At 36.5% G+C, this 10,498-nt stretch overlaps 1 long non-coding RNA gene across 1 annotated transcript; it reads left to right on the top strand.

The window, feature by feature from the left end:
• Positions 1–2,104: 2,104 nt before the first annotated feature.
• Positions 2,105–3,081, top strand: LOC131273066 (uncharacterized). Its single transcript, XR_009180184.2, has 2 exons — positions 2,105–2,382; positions 2,832–3,081. It is a non-coding gene; the product is annotated as an uncharacterized lncRNA (long non-coding RNA).
• The last annotated feature ends 7,417 nt before the right edge of the window (positions 3,082–10,498 follow it).

Consider the following 10,498-nt stretch of genomic DNA (forward strand, 5'->3'; position numbering starts at 1 on the left):
TTTTCACTTTATTTGATGTTCTTTCATGCACAAATTTTTAAATTTGAAAAAATTGATGTTATCTCTTTTTTCTTTCCTTATCCATGTTTTGGCCTCATATTTAGAAATCCACTGCTGTATCAAAGTTTTTATATATTTGCTCCTGTTGCCTTTCATGAGTATACAGCTTTAGCTTTTATATTTCGGTATTTGAAACATTGTGGCTTAATTTTTATATATGCAGTTCATTCTTTTGCATGTAGATGTTTAGTCTTTTTACCATCATTTATTGAAGAGAAATTATTCTCTCCTTGCCAAAATCGATTGACTTGAAAAAACAAAGAAAAAATCAATTGACTGCAGATATGAGCATTCACAGCAAAACTCACTTTATTGCATTTCACTTTATTGTGCTTTGTAGATGTTACATTGGTTGCACAGTAAGAGTTGTGGCAACCAGTGTCAAGCAAGTTTATTATTGTTATTTTTTTCCTTTTTATAAATTTTTTAAAAGATTATTTTTTAAATATTGTTTTTTTAATTTTTTAAAAAAGATATTTAGATTACATAAATGTTACGTAAAAAAACATAAGGGATTCCCATATGCCCTGCTCCCAACCCCTCCCACATTTTCCTACCTTAGCAATACCTTTCTTTAGCGTGGTAATTTCATTACAATTGATGAACACATTTTGGACCAATGACACTAAGTGTGTATTATAGTCGACATTGTAGATTATACTCTCTCCTGCACAATATTGTAAGTTATGGCCAGATATATAATGGCTTGTATCTGTCATTGCAATGTCAATCACAATAATTCCCAATCCCACAAATTTCCCCATATTACACATGTTTTCCCCTGTCCCTCCCTTCAAAGCTTTCAGTGGCCACTGCCTCCACATTAATGATAGATCTTCCATTGCTAGAATCAAATATAATAAGTCTTTACTAGAATACCAGTAAGTCTACTTTAGTCCATCATTCATTCCCCAGTCCTGAGGATTCTCAGATGGTGATGTTCACCCCAACTCTAATTGAGATGGGACTTAGATGTCATGGGGCAGATGGATGGGACTATTGTGCTTTCAGTTGCAGAGTCTCTCTCTTCCTTGGGATGGTTATTGTCCATCACCATCTCCTTGTTAGTTGTTGTGGGTGAATCCAATGAACTGGAGAGTAGGTGTTGCAACTCTATTGCAATTCCGGACCCAGCTGGCACATGAACAGCCCAAATATTTAAGTCTCTTGTACATACACCTGTCAACTCTACCACTAAATATAGGTTCAGATAGAAAGGGCAGAAGAGCCATGTGTAGGGAAACTGCACCTGAGTCCAACTCTGTCATGCTGGGGAAAATAAATTCCCAAGTAAGACACCAATGCCTGAGCTGTCTGCCCTTGATGTCTCCACTATTTGAGGCAATATTTACTTTGGCACTCAGTGAGATCTGCTGAGATGTGCATTAGCATAAACTCTGAAATGACCTCCCAAACACTTTGAAGTTTCTTAGCCATATAACTCATTTGTCTTTACTCTTTTTCCCTTTGGTCAATGTCTTTTTCCGTTTGCATTGCTAACTGATGCTTGGTAGTAATCCCTTGGTGCCTGCGAGGGAGTCATGTCCCATGCTGGAGGGAAAGTAATTCATTTATATGCTGTATCCATTGTATCCATCATTGCAAGATCATGTAGAACACTTCCATTGCCCTCAAAATGCCCTATGTACTATCTATTCTATTCCTCCCTCCTGCTGTTCTTGGGACCCATGGCAACCACCAAGCTTCACTTCTTGACAGAAAAGATTCATACTTACTTGCAACAACATTGAGGGCTTGACAAACTGGCCTGTCCTCCCCTATTGGGCACTGCCTATGCCCTCAAGAGACTCCTACTCCATGTCTTCCCAGGATGGGAGTCCAACACCTTCCCACTCATTTTATGGATCTACACTCACTGTTACAATGTGCTAATACAAGGTGAACACTCACACAGTCCCTAGAAGCCTGCCCCAGGTGCACCTTGTACAGGATGTGCCCCACATCCAACACCCTAAACCAGTAAAACTCCCCAGCCATATTGCCAAGGAACCTTCCCAATGTTTTAGTTTAAACCACATACCAATCGATTGAGCCACATCCCCTTCCTGTGCTCTATTTTTATTTGCCTTAATTTAACCTGTAAGTTGATGTGGTCTCTCAGTAAATAATATTTTCTAGGTCCAAAGGCAAATTGTGGGACTCCTACAGCTATAGACAATGGAGATTTGGTCACATTTCTATGAGCAGAATATGCTCCAGGAACATCACTGGAGTATCAATTCCAGGCCTTTTACGAACTTCAGGGCAACCCACATGTAACATGTAGGAATGGACAGTGGTCAGAACCACCAAAGTGCTTAGGTAAGTACTTCAATATTCCATGGTTCCTGGAAAACTATCGTGAAAAGGTAATTTTTCATATTTATGAAAATATTTAATTGGATTGCCAAACAACTAATCTACTGAGTGCTTGAGTGCCAAACACATGAATATGTGTGGAAACAGATTTGGAAATTATTATTTAAACATAACAATCATGAAAGGTTTATAATAGCAAGATGCTTGAGTTGATCATTCACATTATGAATCTTTTATAATAATGCCTTAATATCATGCCTTAAATATAATACTTATTTTAAAACATATTTTCACATTTAAAAGTCTATGTTACACTTTTTTTCATAGAGATGGCCTAAAATATGTTTTGAGAAAGAATTCCTGAGTCAGTTTCTAAGATTCTATTGAAAACCAAGAAATCTATGGAAAGGGGTTTTGTGTTAATATTTATGTTCATTTTTTTCTCCTTACAGAGGCATGTGTGATCTCACAAGTGAGCATGAATGAACATAACATAGAGTTAAAATGGATATATGACCAAAAAATATACTCCAAAATAGAGGATATTATTGAATTAAGGTGTAAACATGGATATAAGCCAAAGACACCACCCACTTCTTTTCGAACAAAGTGTGGGGAAGGGACAGTGATATATCCCACTTGTGGATAAAATTTGGTATATGTATTCAAGTAATTAAAATAAATACATTTATTTCGAATTTTGCATTATTAGTCCTATCCATCTCCATTTTATTTTCCACATGTTAACTCATTTTTATTCATGTCAGAATCTGTGTTAAATATTAATTGGATGATGTAATTATAATTGGAAACAACTCTGCCTCACTGATTAAATATACGACATTAAAATTTGGTGAACAATAATACTATCTATTCTAATGGTAAAATATCTGTTGTAAGAAATTAGGTGCAGTCACTTCAAAGCTTGCTTCTGTCCAGCCCCCTACTAGTACTCTCAAACTTTCTCCAAAACTTCTGAGGCTGTCTGAGACTCTCTGTTTCAGCAAGAATATAAATTATAGAGTAGTTTTCAACTTCAAAATCACATTACTTCATATGTATGTAAAGTCAACTAAGTTATACCTTATGTAAGAAACGTGGTATCTGTAGTTATTTATCAGCTCCAAATATAAACTACTTATATTTTATATAAACTACTTATATTTCAATAGATAAATATAATAAATATGATGAAATGTGTGATCCTTTACAAGATGTCTAACATACTCCAGGATCCAAACAAATCATAGAGAGGAATAGTACCAGTTGGGTATATAACCATTGTAAACCAGGCTTAAAAAGTGATAGGTATTCAATACCAGATATAAGCATACACACACATGTGATTCTTCGAACACAGAATTAATGTTTGTAGAAATAATATTAACATAAAATGCAATAAAATATTTCACTGACTGTATCTACATTCAAAATAATAGGGGTGAGAGTTGATACTTAACTATTACATATTTATGTGTATCCTCAAATTTTTCTACCTTTAGCGATTGATTACCAAGATTATGCTATTTAAAAATAAAAATGACTTGAAAGCTAAAGAATGCATGTGGATAAGAGTAGCTTGTTTGTAATGATCTTAAGATGTATAACATATTCATGATTTTCTCAGTAAGGAAGGTTCATGAAAATTATTCAACAAGATTCCAAATTTAAATTTTTGTATCCAGACATTTCAAACAACAGTAATGATTTAAATCACTCAGAGCTAGAAATTCTTTAATTTCTACAAAACAACTCTTTAAAGATGAACCTGATCTTATTGCTTGAATTTCAAAGCTATCTCTGGAACTACAGCACTAATGGAGTTGGACTGAGTAACGCACACCGTGAAACAGCTGACCTTCTGACTAGGAAGAAGCTAGTAGGGAGTTCATCTCCATTTCTTACTCCTGCCCACTCCCAGAAACTCGGAATCTCCAACAAGAACAATATTTTAGTGCAAGAACACTTTGTAGGTGATACTGTACATTCAATCTCGTGTCACATCAGAGATACATAGATGATTCAGTAGAGCTAGAGGCCACCCTGAAGAGTTACATCTCCCTTGCAAGAAAAAACATGATTTTTGTGATGGTCCTTTGGCATTAAATGGGTGTAGGGGTTCCCACCAACCATTTGCTATTATTATTGTTAGACATGGTAGCTCCCTCACAGTCATGAGGTTTACACAGCAGTAGAGGGAAAAGTCTATATTTATGATAAACCTGGAACATAGATTTTTCCCTAACCTGCAAACTTCAGATCTTTTAGAATAACAATATAAGAAACACAGCTGGAGTGAAAATCTTGATACAACCACCGTTAAAATTTTTCCAAAGACATTTTCTGTAGTTATCTCTCCCCATATAAATGTCTCTATTTGTGTGTGGGTTGGGGGTGGGGGGATAGTTAACCATGAGAAAATAATCTGCATGCATTATAAAATTCTCCTTTGAATTCTTCAAAATGAGTCTCCAACAAAGAAGTATACCTGCATATATTAAAAAGATATCATTTTCACCTACGAAAGTTGTTTGTAATTCTTTGATATCATTCCCTAATCTTCCCTTTTAGTTATTTAAATCAGAAACTTATCAATGTTCATTCGCTCCAGATGATTGCCTTGCCTTTTCACTTTCTTTTAAAAGACTATCACTCCCCTTTTTCATTAGGTTTTGTTTTTCAAAGTTTTTGAGTTAAAGACATTTACTTTTTGTATGGGAATAGAACTGTTTCCTTATAGGATATCCCAGTGTTTGGATGTATCATTTATTACCTGTTTTAGTGTTCTAAAAACTGCTTTAAGCAATATACGAGAAATCTGTTGCCTTTAGAATGGGGGAAATTTGTTTGCAAGCTTACATTTCTGAGTCTGAAAATGTTCAAATCAAGGTTTCATAAGGCCATGCTTTTCTCCCCAAAGACTGGCATTTGGAGGCATCTGCTGGCCTCTCCCTTCTCTTCTGGTTTACTTTGCTTCATCTTCTGGATTCCTCTCTCCTGGGTTTCACTGAATTCAGCTCCTTGCTCTCCTGGAGGCTTTCTGTTCTTGTGCCTTCTCTGTGCTTCTGTGGAGTTTCTCTTTGCTCTCTCCATATTCATTCTGTTTATAACAGACTCCAAGAAAAAGATTAAGGCACACCCTGAGTTGTACTCTACTGACGTGATCTATTCAAAAGATCTCCCTTTTAATAGGTTTACAGACACAGAAATGGATTAGCCCTTAGGACAAGGTTTTCTGGAGTGCATCTAGCATCAAACCCTCATATTACCTCATGGTGTTATTTATCTTGGTGTTCTTAGCAATTGATTTTCCATAAAATGGAAGTTGAGTTCAAGGGCTGACCAGATTTCATTTTTGGTTAAAATATTTTCTAAACAATTCCTTCTTTATTAGTCAGAGTTCTCCACAGAAGTTCTTTCATGGAAACCCAACCTAAGAATACACAAGCATATACACACACTAACCCACATATAGGTATAAATATTGACAGATTAATTATAGGGCTTGGCTCACCAAACTATAGGAATTAAGCACTTAGGAATTCCATAGGGTAGGCTGCAAGTTGGATACTCTAATGAAGATAAGGTTAAATCCCCCCATAAAATCTGTGCAGCTGAATTATAGGCAGAGATTCTTACTGACTGCTGAAATCCTCAGTTGTGCTTTTAAAACCTCCATCTGATTGGATGAGAAGATACCCCTTACTGCTGAGGCAAGCTCCTTGTTAAAAATATAGATGCAATCACCTGTATCTGCAACCAAGTGGCTATAAATTCTAATGCATCTATGAAGTACTGTCACAGGAACAATCAAGTCAGAACTTTTTTTGACCAAATAGCTATGCACCACTGCCTAGCCAAGTTGAGATACAGAATTTACCATCACACCTTGTCACTTTTTCTTGCATCCAAAAAGGTTGCCTATTTTTAAGATTGTCTGCATTAGTAACCTGATTTGGCAAAACTGACCCAAATAAGGTCAGGCAGATATCTCATCCAGAAATGATTATGGTTACAATTAGCAAGTATCTGTACAATTAAATGTAACCTTTTGTAAATATGCAATTGCTCCCAAACCTTGAACCTAATATTTGTAGAATGATGCATGATGGCTGCCAATAAACTATTATTTGTTGATGGCTGCATATATAACTTTTAAATCAATTCTATTATTTTCCTGCATTTATTAACTGCCATTCCTGGTAAAGAGGAGAGTTTCCTACCAATTGTGTTTACATTTAACCTTTACCTGATACAGATTTGTAAGTCTTTATTTAATGACAACTTTCTTTTGTGTAGGGTATATTACCAAGGATTTATGAATTTTATTTGTTCAACAACTCATAAGCAATTATAATCACAATCTTTCTGAAATTGAAATTTTCCTATATTTGGTTCAGATGTATCCCTCGAAGCTGGCTTTTGATTGCTTTTCACATATATCCAGGTACTTTGATCTTTTCTCCTCTTGGTACATTGATACAATGTTCCAGTCCATGATATTCTGCCCAATACCTGTCATCAGACATCTCAGCAAGTAACTCTGATTCTCTGCATTAGAGAATGTTATTTACAACCCAAAAAGTGTGTGCTAGTATTGCTTGTTGGAGGTCTTAAATACTATTGAATTGTCATTAATCCCAGGGTCTCCAGAAGGTCAGATACTTCAAACATATATGAAAATTAAAATTCATTAGTTTCTTTTGAAATTTACAAATAAACTATAATAACACAGTTTTTGAAAATAAACTTTTAATATATTTTCTCTCTTTTCTCTTTAGCTGTTTATTTTTCTTTTACAATAACTTGAGAGGGGTATCAAAGTTAAATGAAAGCATTTATCATTATTTATATGACTAAAATAGTTAAAATTATATAATTACTGAGGAACAGAAAGATATGTTCAATTGATATTAATTACTATTTTATAATGGATTTATACTCATTTCAAATCATTAGTTTGAGATAAACTTTGATAAAAATGTGCTTAGGTTCAGAATCAGATTTTTTCTATTTAAAAACATCATTTTAACCCACAACTCCCTAAAATTGTTACCACAAAAGAACCTCTTATTTTTTCATTTAGCTTAAAAATAAAAACTTTACAGCGCCCCCCTCAAAAAGCCTAAGTAAATTCATTCTTATAATTGACTTAATTACCATATTCCTAAAGTTTTCCATTTATATGCTTTAGTTTGTGCTCAAGGTAAGTTTTGTTTTCTCTTCTCTTTTAAATCTGTTTGTCTTTTGACTATGAAAAGCTACTTTACATATCTTTAGCCAAAAAAATACCCATGGATCCTGTTAACATTGGAGAAGAGAGAATGTCTCCTGTGTGTCCCCACATCTTCTGTTAGTGTAACAATAGACATTCATTTCTACACAGTCTCACTTCAGCCTACCTTGGGTTACTTAAAGACCATGTAAATTTTCCACCAGGTTCAAGTTAACTTTTTTTCTCTTGTGCCATGAACCCCTCTCCTTTGTTCTGCCACATTTCTTTGAATTTTCCACTTTTCTGACATGAAGAAAATCCTTTAGCAGCAACTAGCACAATGAACCAGATAGACCCTCTCTCACTAGAGGTCACAATTTCCTGGCCAAGTTGACACATTAGCCTAATTAGCACAGTCCACCCTTTGTCAGCTTGGCAGCATTACACATCACTCTAAACGATACTTAATCTCTAAATAAAAACAGTAAAAGGCATTTCTTTTTTTATTTAACAATAGTCAACTGTCCTGTGTATCAAGGGTGCAAGCCCTTGATAATATTCACTCTTAAACATAACATCACTAAATACTACAACATCAAATGCATAAAATTTAGGTCATATGATAAGAGGAAAGGAGAGGGAAGAATATGGAGATATCTTGTTTTGTGTACATATACAAATACACTCATAACCAAAAAAAGGAAGAAATATTCATGGATATTGCAGTACTTGTTTCTGTAACTGGTCTCATATTTCCTATTTTTCACTACCTTCTTCCACTGCTTATTCTATGTTCCCTTTACCCTCAGCCATACCTCAGCTGGCCATGATTCTTTCCCTGGTGGGCTGACCCAAACCTTCAGTGCCAAAGATTCTGGGCTATTGTTAGTCTGACCTGAATTGTCTGTTGCTGTTCTCCATTGAGTTTAATCACAGAGCATGATAGTACTTAGAGATGGCCCAAGGGATCTCCTGGATTCCAGGCAAACTTTTCTTTACCTCAATTGTGTAGTTACAGTCCTATTTACCCCTTGATGGTCAGGACCAATCACCCCAGCCATTACATTACTACCATCTTTTCCTGTTAGTTCAGAGACCTGAAGTGAGGTCATAGCCTTAACTTCCAGTTCAATGGAATCCTTGTTGTGTCTCTTGATGGAAGCACTCCTCTTTTTGGTATCAAGACCTGTACACCAGCGGACTTAATGTTACAGGGAAAGGAAGCAAAAATTTTTCTGGAGGATCACTAAGGGTTATAGTCAGTGCTACCACTCCCAATTTCACCCTTCAATTCCTGGACTCGTGAATCTTGGCTAAGGGAAAAAGAGTCCCATTGAGTGGAAGCCTCCTGGAGAAGATTGCCCCAGACCTGCAGGGTATTGCCACCTTCTTTGCATCATAATGGGGTCTTCAAAAGACCATTCCATAATTCTTCTAGTCCTCCTGCTTCAGGATTATTGGGGACATGGTAAGTCTAGTGAATTCCTTAAACATGTGTCTATTCCTGTATATCACTTGCTGTGAAGTGTTTTCCTTGATAAGAATCAATGCTTTGTTGAATACGAGGACAGTATATATGACATTCAGTAGTCCGCAGGTGGTAGTTTTGACAGAAGCTTTGCAGGCAAGGAAAGCAAATCCATATCCAGAAATTGTGACTATTTCAATTAGAAGAAATTGCTGCCCTTCTATGATGGAAATGGTCTGTGTCATCCACTTGCCACCAGATACCATCTAATCAGTGGTTGGTAGATTGGGCGCTCAGCAGTCACTTTAGCCAGGTCAGACTTGATGAGCTTTGATGCTGGGCAAAAAGAATCCAGAAACTGATGATTTGGGAAATTGAAAGCTTTCAGAAATTAAGTCCTTAGAGGATAGTGTTCCATGTGAGGACACAATTAAACTTAGAGCTTTTAAGTTAGGATCAGAAATACAGTTATACAGGAAGGACTTGTGAGAAATCTTACTGTCTGAGGGACTGGACTCTTTTCCTTCATGTGAAATAAACAAACTTTTTTTGACGTCTTTATGAACCAAACCACTTTCAACCTGGAATAAAAAGGACAAAGAGGGGAGAGATTGAAGGGAAAATGGCTTCAAGAGGAAAACCATGGATGATGAGATCTGGAATTAAGGCATCTCCTTGGGACAAGAGGGGGTCTCCAGCCATATGTATAGAAAGGGAGAGATTGCCCAGCATCCAAGACTGTGGATGTTCCTGCCCATTGTTTAGGGAGAGTTTGGGCACCTCAGGCTACAGAGAGGGTAGAACACATTCTCCACTGGTACTGTTGTAGAGAAATCGGGTGTGCGCGGTATCGAAGGCCAGGACATGAGAGTACCAAGAAGGAAGTTGGTTTATTTCGACCGGCCGGGCTCGGCGAACTCTTGTCCTAATAAAAACTGAGCCCCAAATAGCCTTTTTCAGACCCTTTTATGCAGAGGATATAGGATTAGGGAGACTAGCAGTGATGGTATGCAAACGGACTTTTTAGTATCAGATAGGTTATTTCCTCCAGGTGAGTTACATATTCTCCACAGTCAAGCCAGCTTGGATTAGCATATCTTCCACATCCCGTCTGGAGGCAACCCTGAATACACATTCAGTCTCACATACTTTCTGAACATTCAAAGACTGTAGGGCCTATATTACTTATTTGGCCATTTTGGGGACTAGGTACACTTGGAAACAATTTTGAATTTATGCACAGGCTATATCAGTACAGAAAAGTTATATTGTCACCCCACTGCTCTGTTGGTGTTGGGTCTTTTTCCCAAAGATTAGCAAATTTTGATCACCTTTTTGCTGTTCTGAAATGTTTAGGCCTGTATGCCAAATATTAAGGAGACTGTTGTCATCACCTACCTCATTAAGTGTTGGCAATGGCCCCCAGAGACTGGGAA

The sequence above is a fragment of the Dasypus novemcinctus genome, chromosome 13 (genome assembly GCF_030445035.2).
Source record: "Dasypus novemcinctus isolate mDasNov1 chromosome 13, mDasNov1.1.hap2, whole genome shotgun sequence".
NCBI lineage: Eukaryota > Metazoa > Chordata > Mammalia > Cingulata > Dasypodidae > Dasypus > Dasypus novemcinctus.